Here is an 18,660-nt window from a genome sequence, read left to right as displayed (position 1 = left end):
TGCGCTCTCTCTCTCTCTCTCTCTCTCTCTCTCTCTCTCTCTCTCTCTCTCCCTCTCTCTCTCTCTCATTCTCTCTCTCTCTCAAATAAATAAATAAAATCTTTAAAAAAAAAAAAGAACGCGTCACTAAAAGGGAGAATGATGGTATAGGAGTAGGCGACTCAGGGAAATCCTGAATGAGGAGGTGACATTGAAGTTGTTCCTGAGAGGCTGGGAAAAGCCAACCAGGAAGAGTGGAGGGAGGAAAAAAGCTTACTTTTGGGGAAGAAAAACAGGACAGCGTGGCTGTCCGTGGCCCGCAAAAGGAAACGTGGTATGAAAGGGTTAGAGAGAGAGAGACAGGAACTGAGTATTGGAGGGCCTTCTAGAGTAGGGGTTAGTTCACTGTGGCCCAAGAGCCAAATCTGGCCCTTTGCTTGTTTTTGTAAATCAAGTGTTTTTGGAACATAGCCATGACCACGCATTCACATATTGTCTGTGGCTACTTTTGTGCTAAGACTGCAGACGAGGGTGGTGGCAAGAGGCCACGTGGCCCACAAAACCTAAAATATTTACTGTCTGGCCCTTTACAGAAAAAGTATGCTGACCTTTGATCTAGACTGTGAAAAAAAGTCTGGATTTTATTCTACGCGAGCGAGGGATACCGCTGGAGGGTTTTCAGCAGTGGAGTAAAATAATCTAGCTTGCATTTTTACAATTTCACTCTGGCTGCACTGCGTGGCGAATGGAACATGGGAGACACGAGTGGAAACGGAGAAGCCATTAGAAGGTCTTGAAAAAGTCCAGGTAAGAAATAACAGCTAGAGACCTGGCCCAGAGGAGTCCTCGAGAGTCATAAAAGCTGTGTCACAGAGGAAGAATTGGTTGGTAGGACTTGGTGGCATATTTGATGCGGAGATTGGGAGACAAGAAAGAATGGAGGGAACTCCCAAATTTCTAGCTTCAGCTGTGGGTGAATGATGGTGCCGGGCAATGAGCTAGGCCAACGGGAGCTGGCAGAAGTCATTTAGGTGAGTGAGTAAGTTGAAGTTGCTCAGAGTTCTGTGCTCTTACGTCAACAACGCCTGCATTGGAGACCAACTCATCATAGTTTTCAGATAAACAACGTGGACTTCCATAGGAATCATCACATGGGTTCAACTCTCAGTTGAATGAGCGCCTTTGACTTAAGATCACGAACAATAAATCTTTTCTCTGCCGACATTTGGAGCGATTGTGTCATCGGGCCACAGAGAAATGCCCAGAGTGATCTGGTTTAGGCAGATATGCCCGTAATTGTGCGGCCTTGTCTTTAGACTTGACAGAGTTTGTGTTATAATTTACATTATGCGTAAGCATGAGCTAATTTTGAGCTTCATCTTTTGGAAGAAAAAACATTTCAGACCATTGATTAAAATCTTTCGGTTGTGAATTATATATGTACCCACATACACTATGCAGAGAGCATCTTTGGTGACATACAGTATAGGATTCAAAATAGTTGTGGGGTCCTTGTCACCATAACATTTGTCTCTGACAGCCATGGGAGACCCACTCACTAACATGTCTCTGGTCCTGATTGGAAATCAGGAGATTCTAGAATTGTGCTTAGCCATAGACCGGCCAGGAGTAGCTCTGAGGGCTCCAAACATAACGAGAGACTGCCCACATCTGGCTCATCTTCCCATCTAGGCAGCTGGGAGGGCAGTAAGCGGTTTCCCTTGGTGGCTTCACTGTCCCCCCTCGGGTGGAATGGAATTTTAAGCCCCATGGTATCTCCACCCACATCTTCTTAAGCGGCAGACCCAGCCCAGGTTATAAGTTGGAAGCTGAAGGATGACCCTGCTAGCCACGTTTCAAATTCAAGCTCAGACTACCACGCAGACATAATTATTTTCTGGGGGTCTATATGGAGGACTTTTGTTTCCCCCTTCTTTAAATGAATAGCCGTTCCTCTACATGGAGAAACTGCACGTGAATAAGAGCAGAGCATGTGAAGAGTAACTTATTGACTATGCAAATGAACGACTTCACCTGTTCTGTTCAGACTTCCCCCCCCCCAAGAGTTTTATGGGGCAATATGTTTAAAGACCTATTTATATGATACATTACATGAGTTTCAAAGGAGCTATTAATGTCTCATTTGGGCGAAGAAGATACATTTTTTTTTTAAAAGAACTCTTAATATGTGTTTGTATAATCGGGTCTCCTGGTATTTTTAATGTTGGTACTGTTCATCAAATATGAAAAATAAGACTTTACCATCTTCTGAAAATAATAATCACATAGCAATAGTTTGTTACCTATTTTATATTTCCTGCTAATCCCTTACCATTGTTTCCAACGTGTTATGAGTCACTCAGATCTTGTTGGATTGTATTTCAAACTGTTTTTCTATGCATGTTATTTTGTATTAAGCAACGGGTAATTTTGAAAACTCGCTCTTTAACTCAGTTTTTATATTCGCCTTTTCGTATCTCCTCACCACCCTATAGGGCCTTTTTTTCTATTTTATGAAGCTGAATATTGATCCTCCTTGGACATTACTGAAACTCAAGAGAAAAAATAGTGTAAGAGACAAAAATAAAATTTTTAAATATAAAAATTTTAAAATATAAAAATCATATTTTTAAGTTCATTACATACATTTTGACTTGTATCCTTTTGAGTTGTCTCTGGGTATGGACATGTTTCCATTTGGTGGCAGGAGTGAAAAATCCAGGATGATTACAAGTGGAAATTACCAACCACACCCTCTGTTCTTAATGGCCTTGAAAGTGGAAAAGGGCAGTTTTTCTGCTGAAATTCTAATCTCTTACTATATTGGGGATATATGGGAAAATGATGTAAGCCACGTCCTTAGGTTTTATAGGAAGGAAGCTGTTTCACTACTCAGGTTTGTTTACTGTTTGTTTTTAACCCCAGTGGGTATCTGCTTTTGAAAAGTAATCTTCAGGGATGCCTGGGTGGCTCAGTCGGTTAAGCGTCTGCCTTTGGCTCAGGTCATGATCCCGGGGTCCTGGGATCGAGGTCCTGCATCGGGCTCCTTGCTCGGCAAGGAGCCTGCTTCTCCCTCTGCCTGCCCGTCCCCCTCCTTGTGCCCTTTCTCTCTGACAAATAAATAAAATCTTTAAAAGGAAAAAAGAAAAAAGTAATCTTCATGTGATTCTTCATGTAGTAATTAGATAGCTTTTGAGAGTGAAACACTTTTTTTCATATCATCAGCCCAAATGTAAACCATAAGCCCTATTAATACAAAGCAGAAAGGTCTCAGAATTCAGTTGCAAGGTTAGTGCAGTCCAAGTTCATGTTCAAAGCCGTTATTTCCCAATAGACAGGAAAACAAGGTTTCTCTCTGCCTTGCCATAGATTAATTTATAAATAGTTTTCTTAGGTTGAAGCTAAATTCAGACATGGCAGGCGCCCTTCAAAACTGTAGTGTAAATCCCACAACTTCTTTCCATCAGTGAAATATTATCATGGTTGACTGAAAATCTGTCAACTTTTAGAGGGGATTAGGGCCCTACTAGGTTTTCTGAGATCTGGGGTGTTGTTTCCAGATAGCTGTTTGAACTTTGTACGTATGCTTCCTTAACCTGACTTCTTCTCCTAGCGGGAAGGTACAGTCTGCCTTGCAGCTGTTTCCAAGTACTCTCTGTACGCGCCGTCTTAGAATTACAGCTTCTTCATTGGCGTCACCTCTTCCTTGCCAACATTAAAAATAGTATTTCTCTCCTTTACATGTGCCCCGTTAACTGACATGCACATGAAAGTTACCCGCTGGAACAAGAGTTCAGAGACTACCATTGCCTTGTTAATATTCAAGCGCAAGTTCAACCCCCTTAGAGCTCCAAGTGGTTCCAGCTCCAGTGCATGTAGACTGGGAGTTAGTGGCTATGATCGTTAACCTCTAGGAACACCTGCGAGCCCCAGCTACTTCTGGCCCCGGAACAGCCTTATCCACAGTTCCCCTTTCATGAACTTCATCAGTGCCTTTCACCTTTTCATTCTTGGACACCATTCAATTGTGAGGCCTCCGGACACAGGTTTCCTCTAAATCTTCCTTATATCTCCCTTCCTTGTCGCCTTTTCTGCCTCTTTAGTTTAAGTCATCATTTCCCCTCACCTGGAAGATGGCAAGAGCTTCATCCCTGAGTCACCACCTCCCCATGCCCTTGACATTTACCTTCTCTGTGGGCTGAGTGAACCTTTAGAAAAATAAAGCTGATTGTCCATTTGCTTTCTGATGCACAGGATAATTTCTTCCAGTTATTTCTCATTCAGTAATGACTCCGCTACTGAAGGGTGGTTCTCATCAGGATTTCTTCCATCAACTGGGTCTTCCTCACCTCTCCCCAGTCTTTCTTTCCAGCTTTTTCTCCCTCAAGAGCCACTCACCCATCTTGTGTCCTAGTTACGCTTAGAAATGCACTATTCCCTAACCAGCCCCAAAGCATTCCTGCCTATGGAACTCTTTTCACCAGGACGTGTGGGTGGCTCAGTTTGTTAAGCGTCTTGACTCTTGATTTTGGCTCAGGTCATGATCTCAGGGTCGTGAGATCGAGCCCCGAATCGGGCTCTGAGCTGAGCATGGAGGTTGCTTAAAATCCTCCCTCTGCCCCTCCACGCCCTGCTCATGCTCTCTCTAAAAAAGAAGAAAAACTGTTTTCATCTTCGGTGTTCCTGGAAACTACTTTTGTCAAGCTCTTCCCCATCCATCAAGATCCAGCTCAAAAGCTGCCTTCTGGGTGGTTCTCCACTGAGTGTCCCCCTAGCTCCCACAAGTTTAGTTCTTTCTCCGTTCTGTTTCCAAGACATCTGCAGTAGCTCTGCTTTATAGCTGCCAGACCCCGCCCTGCTGGGTGAAGTGCACAGATCCAGCAGATCCTGAACCTCTCTGCACCACAGTGTAGTCAACTACCAAATGGAGAACTTGATACTTAATTGTCACCAGCCCTGTGGAAATATAAAGAAACAATATGAGAACATGCTTTGGGGCCTGTAAGATAAATGCAACACGTATCTTTATTAGGCAGCTGGCATGGGTAAAACTTTGGGGTGTGGGCACTCTGAATGCCGATAATGACTACCATGGAAAGAGGGAAAGAATATTGGGGTGCCTAGCCTGGGTGGGATGCCTGGCTCCCCCTCGAACGAGCAGTGTGGCCTTGGACAAGATGCTTAGTTAGCCTCTGAAGAGAGCCTGTTTTCTGACGTGGGAGGCAGAAATAATGAAAAACACCTTGCAGAGTTATTTTAAAGGTTTGAGATGATGAGGGTCAAGCAGCCTGAGCCAGGCCTGGTGGAGTCAGTGACGAATAATGAACGGACGCCGACGGAGCTGTGATGTCTTGAACTCGGCTGCTTTGCAGTGTTCTCTGTCATCTCCTACATGGGCCATACCGGCTGGGACACATGCCACAGGCAGGACGCAGTGTTATGTGACTGGGCAAGGCCTGAGAAAGCGTTTGTCACACCCAGGAGACTAGGTCCCATCCTAGGAGGCATTCTAGAGCATCTCGTCGTCTCCTGCAGGAGTGATTGAGCCTCAGAACCTCAGGGATGGTGAGCTGAGACAGAAGCTCGAAGACTGTGCAGCGTGCCTGGTCAGGGAAGAACGATTCTTTATGTTGCACTGAAATGAGCAACTCTGTCACTGGACTACACTCTCCTCTGCATCTTCTAGAATGCTCTCCCTCTGGGCTCTTGAGACAGGCATTAATGATAATAAACACAATAGTGGTTGAAATGACAACAACAAAGACATCTGGGTCAGGGTCGTGTGCAGGACCTCTCTCATACCTTATCCCTACTTAATCGTGTCACTCGCGACCCAGATTCTGCCCCAGGGGTGAGCCTGTGACTGAGTTTGTAGCAAGGACCTTCCTGCAGCAGGACAGCACGAGTGGATCAGCTTTGGTAAGTGAGGTTTTTTGTGTTTTGTTTTGTTTTGTTTTTACACTTCTGGCACCTGGGTTCAAAGTATTTTTGTCTTCAGAGCCTCTGTACCTTCGTCTCTAAATGGGAAATAATAACACTTAGTTCCTAATTTACCTGAAGGGAGTACATGAGAAATGCTGGGTACGAAGTGCTTTACACTGTCCCCAGCATGCAGCAGACATGAAATAAATGCTCACTTGTACCGGTACTTCGTCTCAGAGTGTTGCCAGTTGGGCCCACATAGATCTTGACCATCTCTCATTCCTGTCCACACTGGAACCTTGTGTGCAGTAGCCTTCTCATAAAACCGATCTGAGCCATGTGACTCCAGGTAGCCAAGCAACCCGTTTCTCTCTTTTCCCAATGTGTTCCCTCTTTTCGTTAAGGAGAGTCAGCCTTTCCTCCCACCTGCCCCTGCGGAGCTGTCTCTGAATGTTGAAAGGTTGCCATGGACACCAGTAGGTTTGAAGGCAGATGGGGTAATCTGGGAAGACTCGAAGGGAGTGATTCTTGGAGAGTGGTCTGGAGAAAGAGGATGGGGTACCATTTGTTGTCAGAGAAAACATTTCGGGCAGTTTTGGGTAAATAACATTGAACCAAGCAGACTGGTTAATGTAGGGACTGAAAGAGTAAGCCGCACTGGGTCTCTGGGAGAAACCCATGTAATTGGAGATACCGTCCAGTTTCTGCATCTTTGGGATGGGAACACAAATGGCCAGAGGTTTAAGGGGCTCGCTCAGGCCCACTGCCAGCCGGCTAGGGCATCCCCTGCTCAATGCCCAAGTCCCTGATGATTCCATAGAATGGCAACCGCGGGCGAGCAGGGATGATTTTGTGTTTTGTTCACTGATGTATCCATGTAGCCTAGAAGAGTCTTTGATGCATAGTAGAGGCTTGTCAAATGTTTGTTCAATGAATTCCAGTGGTTTTTTTTAAAAGTTGAAATGTAAGTAAAGATAAGTGGTGAGCTACTAGGGATGTCCTCTACTGGGAGGAAGAGATTCAGAATCCTACTAGAGATAAGATGCAGTTGGAAATCATGATAGTGTTTTGCGAAGGAAGTGATATGATCAACATAATAGCTCAGGAAGATGGTTCAAATTGCTTCCAAATAGACCAGAGAGAAAGGAGACAGGAGGCCATTCCACTTCTTGATTAAAAAAAAAAAAGCTGCGTTGTTTTTTTTTCCAAATATGCTGATGAAGTGAATGAACTTAAAGCCCAATCCATGTGTTGGTTGTCTGAAAGCCCTAAGCGTCTCATTATCATCTCACCTGATGACGTTGAATACATCCATGGAGTCCAAGATCGGAGTTTAATTTCTCTCGCTACAAATGGCGACACGCTGACTGAATTCAGCCCTGCCTTCCGAAATGTTCTGTTTAAAACAAGAATTGTACTTACTGGCCTTTGCATGCACCTGTCCTAGAGCACGGAGAATCAGTGTCTGCCCTTGGGACCGGGCATTTATGGTCACCTGCAGAAGATACTCTTGGTGCATGCTAAAACACAGAACACAATGTTGGAGGTGAAGGCAAGAGCTGTGTCAACAAGATGGAGAGGATTCTTTTAGCAAAATGGTCGTAAAATCTAGATATTTCCTGGGCAAGAGCCGGGTAGGGGGATGGGATCTCGCAGACACTCCGCGTCCTCCATGGCCACGTGGCTAAGTAGATGTAGTTTATTAAAGCAAACACAATGGCCAAGAAGCACTTCTCTCTGTCACTTGCTTCCCCGAATTATTTTTTCTCCCTTTCCTCCCTCAATCCCTGTTCTCATCCACCCACTAGGATCTCTTTTTTTTTTTTTTTGGCAGTCTTCAAGGAAAAATAATGAAAGGAAAAAAAAACGGGAATTTACATAATACCTTTCTGCCAAGATACTCCTCCCAACAATCCCCTGAACAGGCCTGTTATTATTATTACTGTTATTATTTCCGTTTTGTGGGCACATCACTTGCTGCTGAGACTTTTGGCCAACAACACCTCATTTCTTGAACAATGCTCGCCCCTCAGCCTATGTATAAAAAAGGCTTCAACTGCCACCTCCCATTTGCCATTGTGCCATGTATTCCATTACAGTCTCTAGCCTTCTGTTTAAGTTTATCGTTTAAAAATATATTAAGGCCCTGTATTGTGAGCGCACTGCAGGACTGGTGAACAGAAGGTGCCGTAAGCCCTGAAAGAGGGCAGAATCACACATAAAATTCCTCTGAACTGAGAGAGAAAGGGAAAGCGACTGTCAAGGCAAATTGATTTGAATTGCATAACAACGTGATTTTTTATTTTTTATTTTTTTTAAAGAATCAACTCGGGTTGCGAACTATTCTTCCTAACAGCTTCAGCTTGGCAGATGACACTACCTGTCTCCTTCTGGTCTCTCCCGGTCTTTCAGGCTCCATATTTGTATTAGCTGCCAATTTTTTAATGTTTCCAGCTCCCTGAATTTTTCTCGTTGTTTCGTATGCTCCACGACAGCAGGGCCTCCGTGGGAATGACCCTGAGATGGCACGAGCCACTTCCAAATGGTCTCTTTTAATGGCCCCAACCATCAGTCCCTTCCTTGGCCCGCTACCTAATTTATTTTTACCATGGAGAGATGTTATGCAGCAGACCAGATGTTGACTCTGACATTTTCCCCCTCTTCTCCTCGTACTCATATTCAGTGTTCCATCTTTATAGAAGATCTGCCCTCCTGTTGGGTTAGGGGCCGTATTGCTTCACAACAAATAACCACAAGGTCTCAGTGGCTTGTGACAACAAACATTTTCTTTTTTATGACCGCAGTAATATCACATAGCATTACATTTGCCATTTTCACCACTTGTGCGTGTACAACGCAGAGACATTAATTACACTCAGAGTGTTGTACGACCATCACGGCTGCCTATTTCCAAATAGTTGTTCGTCACCCCAAACAGAAACTCCGTAGCCATTCACCAAAACGTCTCCATCCCACCTTCCTCCTAGTCCTCCTCCCCCGCCCGCCCCCCCGTAACCTTGAATCTACCTTCTGGCTCTATGAATCTGCCTAGTCCAGATATTTTGTAAGTGGAATCTTACGATATTTGTCCTTTTGTGTCTAGAAATAAGCATTTTTTTCTCATGCATCTGAAAACTGGTTGGGGTGGTTCTGCTGATCTTGGCCGGGCTTGCCCGAAAGCTGCAGACGAGGGGCAGGTCCACTGCACGGGTGTCTCATCCTCCTTGGGCCAAGGGGCTGGCTGGGGTACGGTCTGTACCTGCTCATACGGAGCAGGAGTGGACAAGCAGGAACACACAAGGCCTCCAAAAGTGTGGGCTCTGATCTGGCATGCTGTTACTTCTTTACCTCTTACCGCAGCAAGTCATGGCCAAGCCCAAAGTCTCCGGTCAGGAACGTAAATGCCACTGTAACCTTTCTGAGCCTCGTTTTCTTATCAGTAAAAACGGGATAATAGTTTTTCCTGTCTCTTAGAGCACTGTGATTATTACTACAATGTTCTACATTTGCCATGCGAAATACAAACAATATTATTGTCGTTCTTAAAATGTAAAGAGTAGAAAAGCAACCTAATCCAATAAAACTGTATTTTTTTAATTTATTTTATTTTATTTTATTTTTTTAAGATTTTATTTACTTATTTGACAGAGAGAGACACAGCGAGAGAGGGAACACAAGCAGGGGGAGTGGGAGAGGGAGAAGCGGGCTTCCCGCGGAGCAGGGAGCCCGATGCGGGGCTCGATCCCAGGACCCTGGGATCAAGACCTGAGCCGAAGGCAGACGCTTAACGACTGAGCCACCCAGGGGCCCCAAAACTTTACTTTTTTTTTTATTTTTTTTTTTTAACTTTACTTTTCATTGAGGACTGGAAGTTAAAGCTAGAAGAGGATGCTGGACAGCTTCATGGAAATTCAGAATGAGATTTAGAATTGCACACTAAGGCCTACTGGAATTTGATGAACCGATAGCAATCTTTTTGTCCATTGGTTTTCTTATTTGTTTTCAGCAGTAGAATCCTTTCTTCAACAGACACCTAACCCACAGTCCAGTGGGTAAAGCCCTGGAGAGTTTCTGGTTGAAAATGCACAGCAGGGGCACCTGGGTGGCTCGGTCGGTTAAGCAAGTGCCCTCGACTCAGGTCATGATCTCTGGGTTCTGGGATCGAGCCCCGCATCATGCTCCCCATTCATCGGGGAGTCTGCTTCTCCCTCTCCCTTTGCCCCTCCCCCTGCCTGTGCACACTCCCTCTCAAATGAATAAAAACTCTTAGAAAGATTAATTAAAAACAAAAAGAAGAAAACACACAGCATGCCCAGGACTCTTCCTACTGGCCTGTGTCCCTGTCTCAGAAGGGTTGCATGGAGCACCGTTTAAAACCTGTGGGATTCCCAATAATTTTGATACAGTTTGTAGTATTTAGTTGGATGAGTTGAATGTTGTACACTCATACCTTTTTGCACCCCTCTCCAAGACGACAGAGCTTTAACTATGTATAAGTAACTTTAGGACATTCTTGGAGCTCAGGCAGACACCAAAAAGAGTACAAGAATAAGGTCAAGGAAGGCTGGTAGAGTTCGTCATATTAAAGAGCTAGCCATGTCACAGGACCACAAAGGAATGGCACAAATAAAACGCCGTCTTCACCTGAACACGTGCATACCCAGCGACCTATCAGCCCCACTCCTAGGTACATGCCAAACAGAAGTGTGTACGTTTATTCACCAAAAGACATCTACAAGAATAATAATAGCAATAATAGCAATACCATTTTACAGCTCCAATTTGAAAACCACCCAAATGTCCATCAATTGGTAAACTGTTCTGTGGTGTTAGAAGTCAGGATAATGAATGGGGTACCCGCGTGGCGCAGTCCCTCAAGCGCTGGACTCTTGGTTTCGGCTCAGGTTGTGTTCTCGGGGTCATGAGATCGAGTCCCCCATTGGGCTCTGTGCTGGGCATGGAACCTGTTTTAAGATTCTCTCTCTCCCTCTCCCTCTGCCCCTCCCTGCTCCACCCTCTCTCTCTTTCTCTTTGAAAAATAGAAAGGAATAAAGAAAGAAAAGAACAGAAAAACGAAGTCAGGATAGTGATTATTGCTGAGGGGTATGTCTGATATAGCCCAGGGTCTCTCAGTCTGGGCGCTACTGACACTTTTGGCTGAAAATTCTTTGTTTTAGGGGGCTGTGCAGTGCACTGTAGGACAGTTGGCAGTGGCCCTGTCCTCTACCTACTAGATGCCAGTAGCATCCCCGTTGTTGTGACAACCATAAATGTCTCCAGTCATTGCCAAATGCCCTCTGTGGGGCGGAATCGTTCCCTGTCGAGAACCATCGATGTATCTCAAATGCCTGGCACTACTAGATACTCAGCAAATACTCACCAAAGGAGTGAATGAGGTGAGAGCTACTTAGTATCATACGTGTGTATAAAACAATTTAATTTTTATCCCAAGAGCTCCAGCTGTCCTTTATTGAGTCTTAAATCTAAGTACCGGTTTCATCCATTAGTTAAAGGTAAGTAGTTCAAAGGCGAAAGACAACATTCATTCAGCTGAAAATAAATTAAATAGGCAAAAAATTTAGGTCAGACCAAAAACAAACATCACATGCAAATAAAATTCTCTTGACAGCAGTTTCCACATTCTGAGCACCTAACCTGAAATTTCACCGCAAAGGTTTAAAAAGTACAATAAAATAAAGTGCTTGAAATGAGCTGATTTCATTTAAATGTTAATTTTGATAATCACTGCGTCATTTATGTGATTTTAACCTAATGACCTAATATTCTTCACGAAGAAAAGCCCAGCCTAAGCCTTAACTACATTCATTAAAATGTGAATTAGATTTTGCAAAGAATTGTGGTTTCTCCCTAGGTTTGTATTTATAGTCCTTGGTTGTATATAAGCATTTAACTCTAAACCTAAAATTACAACGTACTTTAATCCTTGCTCTGCAAAGTTCAAATATCTACCCAACAATATGCTGCCAATTGTGCCCTCAGAATTCTTCTTTGTAGTGAAGCGCTTTTCGTCCCAGACTCTGGTAGGAACTTTTTTTTCTCTCCTGAGTTCGTTAGAGCACCCTTGTCCCTGCTTCCACCTCTGTTTGTAGGATGGACATTTTGTATTTCAATGTGAGTCCAGGTCACGGTATTCTGGGGAGCCATTAAATTAGACCCTGTCTTTTCTTCGATAAGGGAGACATGTTCAATTTCAAAATCATTTCACCCCTTTGATGGCTGTTTTTTAAAAACAGGTTTTTTTTTTTCTTTTTTAAGATTTTTATTTATTGAGAGAGAGTGAGAAAGCGCATGTGTGTTCGGGGGCAGGGGGGCAGAGGGAGAGAGAATCCCAAGCAGACTCCGCGCGGAGCGCAGAGGCCAACACGGGGCTCCATCTCATAACCCCCGAGACCATGACCTGAGCCGAAACCAGGAGTCGGACGCCTAACCGGCTGAGCCACCCAGGTGCCCCTAAAAACATAGTTTTCAAAGTCCTTATGGACAGATGGTGTTCCAGTTTTCTATTGCTGCCCAACAAATGTAAGGGCTTAATAAAATAATTAATTAATTAATAACTAATACATACATAAAATAAATAATAAAATAATTTCTTCTCTGTCACGCTCTGCGGGTTGACCGGACTCGTCCACCTGGTTCTCGCTGGTATCTCTCATGTCACTGCTGTTCAGAGCCAGCTAGAGCTGTAGCCACATGCAGGCTTGTTTGGGCTGCACATCCCAGGGGGCTCACCCCAGCAGCTCATTCCTGCGTTGTTGCCCGGACCTGGGCAGCCGACAGAGGTACAGCTGGCCAGGCAAGTCCCCCTCTCTCCACAGGGCTTCTCCACATGGCCAGCTTCCTCACAACATGGTGGACGCAGGGTTGTTGGCTTTCCTACCTGGTAGGTGGCTTCTCAGTGAGCGTTCCAAGATACCTGCGGAGTGGGTCTCTGCAAGGCTTCCTAGGGTTCTTCTAACCGAGGCCTGGGAGTCATGCAGTGTCCCTTCCACACCATTTCTATTTATCAAAAGTAAGTCACAGAACTTGCCCGGATTCAAGGGGAGGAGACTACACAAGGTCTAGATACCAGAAGGTGTGGTTCATTGAGGTCCATCTTGGGGGGGGCCTCTGTAGCTCGGATGGGAAAAGATGAACAGTTCAGTCATCCAGGTTTTCAGGGTGACGTCGTCAACCTATTGCTTATTAAGGATCTTTTCTTAAATTCTCTCCATTTTTCCCACTGGCTACCAAACTGTTGGGGTTTTTTTGCTTGGCAATATAACCCCTCTTTCAAGGGTTAAAATGGTACTGGGAGAGACACTGTAGAATCAGTAGCAGCCAGGCCGGTGCTCCTAGACAAGTGAACTCTTTGATCCATCTCTTCTGTCTTAGCTGCCCTGATGACTATGGTGGCCTCATTATGTGCATTTTCTTTGTCAGCATCCCCTGAACATAACTGAGAAATGACAAATAATCCCATTCCTTGCAGTTATCAAAGTAAAGACACGGCTCAGCAACAATGTGTAGAGCGTTAATGTTTCCTAATGTCCATGACAGATCACACTTAGCCTTAATGTGTTGATCTGGTTTGAATGCTTAGTCATTTGCTAGCTGTTTCCATTCTCTTCCAGCTAATGGCTTCAGTACATGTTAGGAATTGATACACTGGATAATTAGTGTCTCTCTGCAGAGTGTTGGAAAGGTCAACTAGATGAAGCATTAAACCACCAATCTAAGTAGTCCTGTGGCAACTTTTCTAAAAGCGAAGGGCAGCATTATTTCCTCCGGCTTTGCCTGCAATTGACTAGGCTGACAATGTTATGGCCGGTTCTCAGATCATAAAAATCTTAATGTTCTTTTCCCATCTCCTGGTTCAGATAGAAAGAAAAACATACAAAGGAAGCCTAGGACTGCAGAAAGTCTCTTCTGAGCAAAGAGTCGCTGGAGAAATGCTGTTATAATCATTTCTGATTTCCTTCATCAGCGGCTGTCCACCAGCCGAGAGTATAAGGGCTGAGGTGCACGCAGTAGCTTGCAGAAAAGAATGCTAATCTCGCCCAAGAACTCTGAAGTACAAGAAGAAGAAAGGATCTGATGTGTGTGTGCATTTACCTTAGAAGTGAGAGTTCCAATGCCCTTTCTCTGTGCCTTACCACCTTTCTTTTCAAATAAAAATACTGCACATCAGTCTCTCGCGTCATGTTAGAATGTCATGTTGCAGTTTACCAAATCCTTTCATATGTAACCCTAAATTACCTCTTTATTTTGCCTTCCCATAGCTGGACCTTTCAGCCTTCATAGATTGATTCCTTACTTCATTTTTGAAGTTTAAAACCTTATAGTTAACTTGTTTGGACTTTTTTTTTTTTTAAGCAGGATTCTTGAATTTTGACATAAAATATCTTCCTGTATATTTTAATTATTTGGGCTTGGTTTTGTTTCGTTTTCCCAATCTCTGAGGAAATCTCAGGGCTCTTCAGAACTCTGTTACATCTGTATCAATTTCTGAGTTGATCAAGGGATCTATTTAGTTGGTGCAGAAGGAAATATACAGTAGTGCATGCCAATATGATCACATATTGCGACAGTAAATTCGTGTAAATATGAAGTGAGAGAGGCAGTTTAGGAAAGATGCCAAGCCATGCTGCTCTTAGAAAAAGACCACACCGGCTTTAGCTGCATTGTTGGAAGAGATTTTAACACTGAAAGCCTCATTAGAATCCTAGCTCTTCCTCACATCACTTTGCTTGCTGCAACAAATTCACAGCCAGGGAAATTTACAAATGGGATGTGTTGCCAAAGCGTGACCTGCAACCGCTGGTGCCGGATGTCCCAAACATGTTTCAAGGGATCCCATCAAAAAGAGTTAAGAGACTTTTGTTGAAGAATCAAAGGCAAATTTGATAGGAGCAGTTTAGGGGAGGTCAAACTCTATTTTCCTCTGCAGATTAGCACTGTGATTCAGGGACTTAAATGATGCTTTTAACAAACTCAACTATTTCAAAACTATTGGTACTGCACTTTGAAGCTATTCTTCAAAAGTAGAAGAGTCACTTGGAATTTATTATGAAATAATACTTCTCTACACACGCCCCTAAATGTATTTTTTAACCTCCCTAGCTGTTTCAGACCTTCATAAAAGGAAGTTATCTGCTTACTGGAATGTGGCATCTTCCATTCTCCATTCTAATCTTTCTGTTGAAGCGATTTTAAAATGGCTTAGATCCAACCAACCTCCCCCCCCCCCCCGCCAGGATCTTAGAGTTAGGAATTCTAAGAGATCCAAAGCAGGTTTAGGGAAATTCTCCAGGCAGTTGTACACTTGTAATCACAACAGCTTGTAATCTGTAGTTTAAACATTCAATTGTTGTGTAAGAATCGAAACTCCCAACTCCACAAAACGCCTTCCTTGCCCCTGTTCCGTGCCTGGGAAGCCTGCAGTGGGCTAAGGGGCATTCCCCAACCTTCTTCTCTAGCTTTGGCTCCTTCCACATAGAAATGGGACCGGGACAGTGAGGTAAGGAGCAGGAGAGTTCTCACTTGATAGGCACCGATGCAATCTGGCATTGGCGTTTCCTCTACCTTTGGAGGATAATGCAAGTTGACTCTTGGGCGCCTGGGTGGCTCGGTTGGTTGAGCAGCTGCCTTCGGCTCAGGTCATGATCCCAGGGTCCTGGGATCGAGCCCCATGAGCAGGGAGACTCCTTCTCCCGCTCCCTCTGCCCCTCCCCCCCTGCTCGTGCTTACTCCCTTTCTCTCAAATAAATAAAATCTTTAAAAAAAGGAAAAGAAAGTTGACTCTTTCCCTTGTGGGCATGTTTGTGGGCTCCTGGAAGATTTCTCCGTTGGGTGGCTCCAACTACAGCTCCCTTGAGTCAGAGAGAACCCAGAGGATGGCTGGCTTCTCCATCTTTCCACCAAGGCTCTCTCACCCCTAGAGCGGCTCAGCTGAGCAAGATGCCTTTATTCAATGACCCCAAGGTACCATTTCTACTGCATCTTCCACATATTGGCCCCAGGAATTGCACACTTTAGGCCTGCCTCAGTGGGAGGGTAGGAATTTTGCAAATGTAGCCTCTGTTCTTTGGGCATACGTTGCTTCTACCAACCTCTCCCGGTTGCCTTTTGTTGTTGTTGTTTTTAATTAAGTAACGAGTCCAGCTCCGAGGCGCATAAAGGGTTAAAGGTCCCAAACTCTGGTTTTCAGTACCTCCTTGAAAGTCCTGCAGCACCTTGCTTTGGCGTGCAAAGCTGATTGGGATCTATTGGCGTGAGGCCCCAGCTGGATCCGCCTCAGCTGGCTTGGCCTCCTGTAACTTATGAACACACAGGGCTTCCTTGTTGTTGTTGCTGTTTTACCCATCCTCGGACTGAGTGAGGAATCCTAACAGACCCAAAGCACTATGGAGTTCATGCTTCATGTCTGGCAAGGGTAATTAAGTACTTGTAGATGAAAGGAAACAGAAATAAAAGCCCATTCCCAGAGCTGATAATAGTTCTATTGAGATTTTTTCCATCACTTCTTTTCTTTCTAACAGGATGACGGGAGGCAGGACGGCGCAGGGGAGTACCGGCCTCTGTCACCTTTACTCTTGCTCAGCCACGACTGGCCCTCAGCTCCCAACACTTGTGTTTCTTGGTTCTGATCCTGCAGAGAGGAAATCCAATTGGCTCACTCCAACCCCTGGGTCCAATCAGCTCTGCCCTGAGCACGGATCCCTGGGCCCAGTGCCTGCTCCCGAGGGCCCTGGGGGCGGGCCTTGGGCAGAGCACGCCCACTACCATGGATGCCATGCGCACAAAGGCTTCAGTGAACGGGGCTCTATCCCGTCTCTCATCTGCTGGGCATTCCTTGTTTCCCTCAAACAAGGGGAGCTCGAGTGAGAGCTGAGAAGCGGTACTTGTGTTGCTTTCTGAGTGTTTGTTTCTCTCATGCAGACATCTGTGTGGCAACAGTGGGGGCTGGGGGATGGTGTTAGGTCCACCAAATGAGTGGTAGTTTGGTGCAGTGGATCGGCCCCAAAGAGTTGGGAGGCTGGTTCTCCATTGTCTTGGTGAGCAAATGAGGGATTACTTCAGAGGTCTCCAAGAGCCACCTCCCCTTCAGCAGTTCATAAGATGGCTAACATACATCTACCCCCCATTTCTTCATCCTCTTCCAGATCGTGAGTTTTTTATTAAACCATACGTGCAGAGAGTGGAATTCATCAAACTCATCCATTCAGGGTATAAACAATCATCATAGACCCATGGAAGGCCCCTCTTCTCTGAGGTTGCTTATTTATATTCACGCCCGCCCCTCTCTCCCCTGAGAGAAATCCTTTGGAACACGTTTAGTGTGCCCTTTAGTATGCGCGTGTGCTTTTGCGCTTTTGCACTTTTGCGAACGGTCTTCTGTTCTGTACCCTGTCTGGTTTCTTACCTTGCATTTGAAGCACCATCCCCAGGGTTACCAGGCACAGCTAGGCTCCTGCCTCTTCCCGGCACGTCCTTCCATGCTGTGCATCCACGCACATCCATGTCCACTGCCCTATAGCTGGATGCCCAGCTGCTCTCTAGCACTTCACCCCCATACAGCCCTTAAAGGCCAGCGGCAGAATTTCTCTGTGATCTGAACCAGAGTGGAAAGCTGAGGTCATAGTGCATGTGACACTGAGCTTTGCCTAGTGATGCCACAATGCTCCGCTGAAGGGCTGCACCTGTCCACACACCCAGCAGCAATGCATGATTACTCCTTGTATCCACTTCACTCTGCCTTGGTTATACTGTTGCTCCGTTCCTCCATCTAATGGGAATACTGGCTGCGTACTTCTTACTGGAGCTTTCTGCCCACCGTTGGCAACTGGGAACGCATGGGAGCACACGGGCTGCTATCAACCACGCGCTGCTCCCCCCCCCCACCACCCAAAATTACCATCATCCGAGACGTTCTGGTACTTTTGGAGTTTCTTGCGTTCTATTCCTCCCCTCTCTGCTCTGTTGATTTCTGTCCTCCCCCGCCACGCTCCCCACCTCCCGGTCCACACCCAGCGTTGCCGCGGCCAGTGGCCCAACCTGGTCCGACTGAGCCTGACGGGAGGGCACCTAGCCCCAGTGCAAAGATTGCTAGAAATACGATCTGCCGTGGCTTCTTCCAGGAAGTGGCCTTGCAACGGACTCCCTTTACTTTATTCATTTGGACAGTAAATCGCAAAAGCAGGTCATTCATTAAAACCTAAAGTAGGAAAAGTCAGCGTCTCCTCAACAGAGTGGCAACTGACCTTTCTTCTACTCAGGATGGAAAGGGAAGGAAGGAAAAGTATTATACCCACAGCATGATTTTCCTTGAGGGGTTGAGTTATTTGTCAGGATTGGGTTATTTGGGGGACATTAAATAAACCATGATATTGCCTCGGGGGACACCTGTCGTGAACACTATTTCCCAGCGAGTGCCCATCTGAACTACTTAGCGCCCCAGCGTCCTGGGCGTTGTTACTGTGGACCCCGTGAGCTCCCCGGCGTGGGGCAGTGGTGTTTGCGGGGTGCTGTCTGTGCACAAGAAACCCGCACTGACAGTTCTCTTTCATGCTGCTGACCCTGAGCAGATAAGGATGTTACGAATTTTTAGAAAATCAGTTCCCTTTCTAGAAAATTAAAATCCAAAGGGGGAGAATCAGTGTGGAGGGTGGCGGAAAGTACGGAGACTGATGGAGTCGAGGCTTTTCGAACAGTCCTTTCCCTGGGCAAGTGTTGATTTCAAAGGCCTGCTGTTCGGCGTCA

At 45.4% G+C, this 18,660-nt stretch overlaps 1 protein-coding gene across 6 annotated transcripts in view; it reads left to right on the top strand.

Annotated features, from left to right (window-relative positions):
* Positions 1-18,660, top strand: part of FRMPD4 (FERM and PDZ domain containing 4) — a 552,472-nt gene that overhangs the window by 485,164 nt on the left and 48,648 nt on the right. The window lies entirely within an intron of this gene.

The sequence above is a fragment of the Callorhinus ursinus genome, unplaced genomic scaffold, assembly GCF_003265705.2.
Source record: "Callorhinus ursinus isolate GAN/ISIS: 27379988/994484 unplaced genomic scaffold, GSC_fseal_2.0 scaffold16, whole genome shotgun sequence".
Classification (NCBI taxonomy): domain Eukaryota; kingdom Metazoa; phylum Chordata; class Mammalia; order Carnivora; family Otariidae; genus Callorhinus; species Callorhinus ursinus.
Note: the sequence above shows the minus strand (reverse complement) of the source record. Positions and strands in the feature narration are given on the sequence as shown.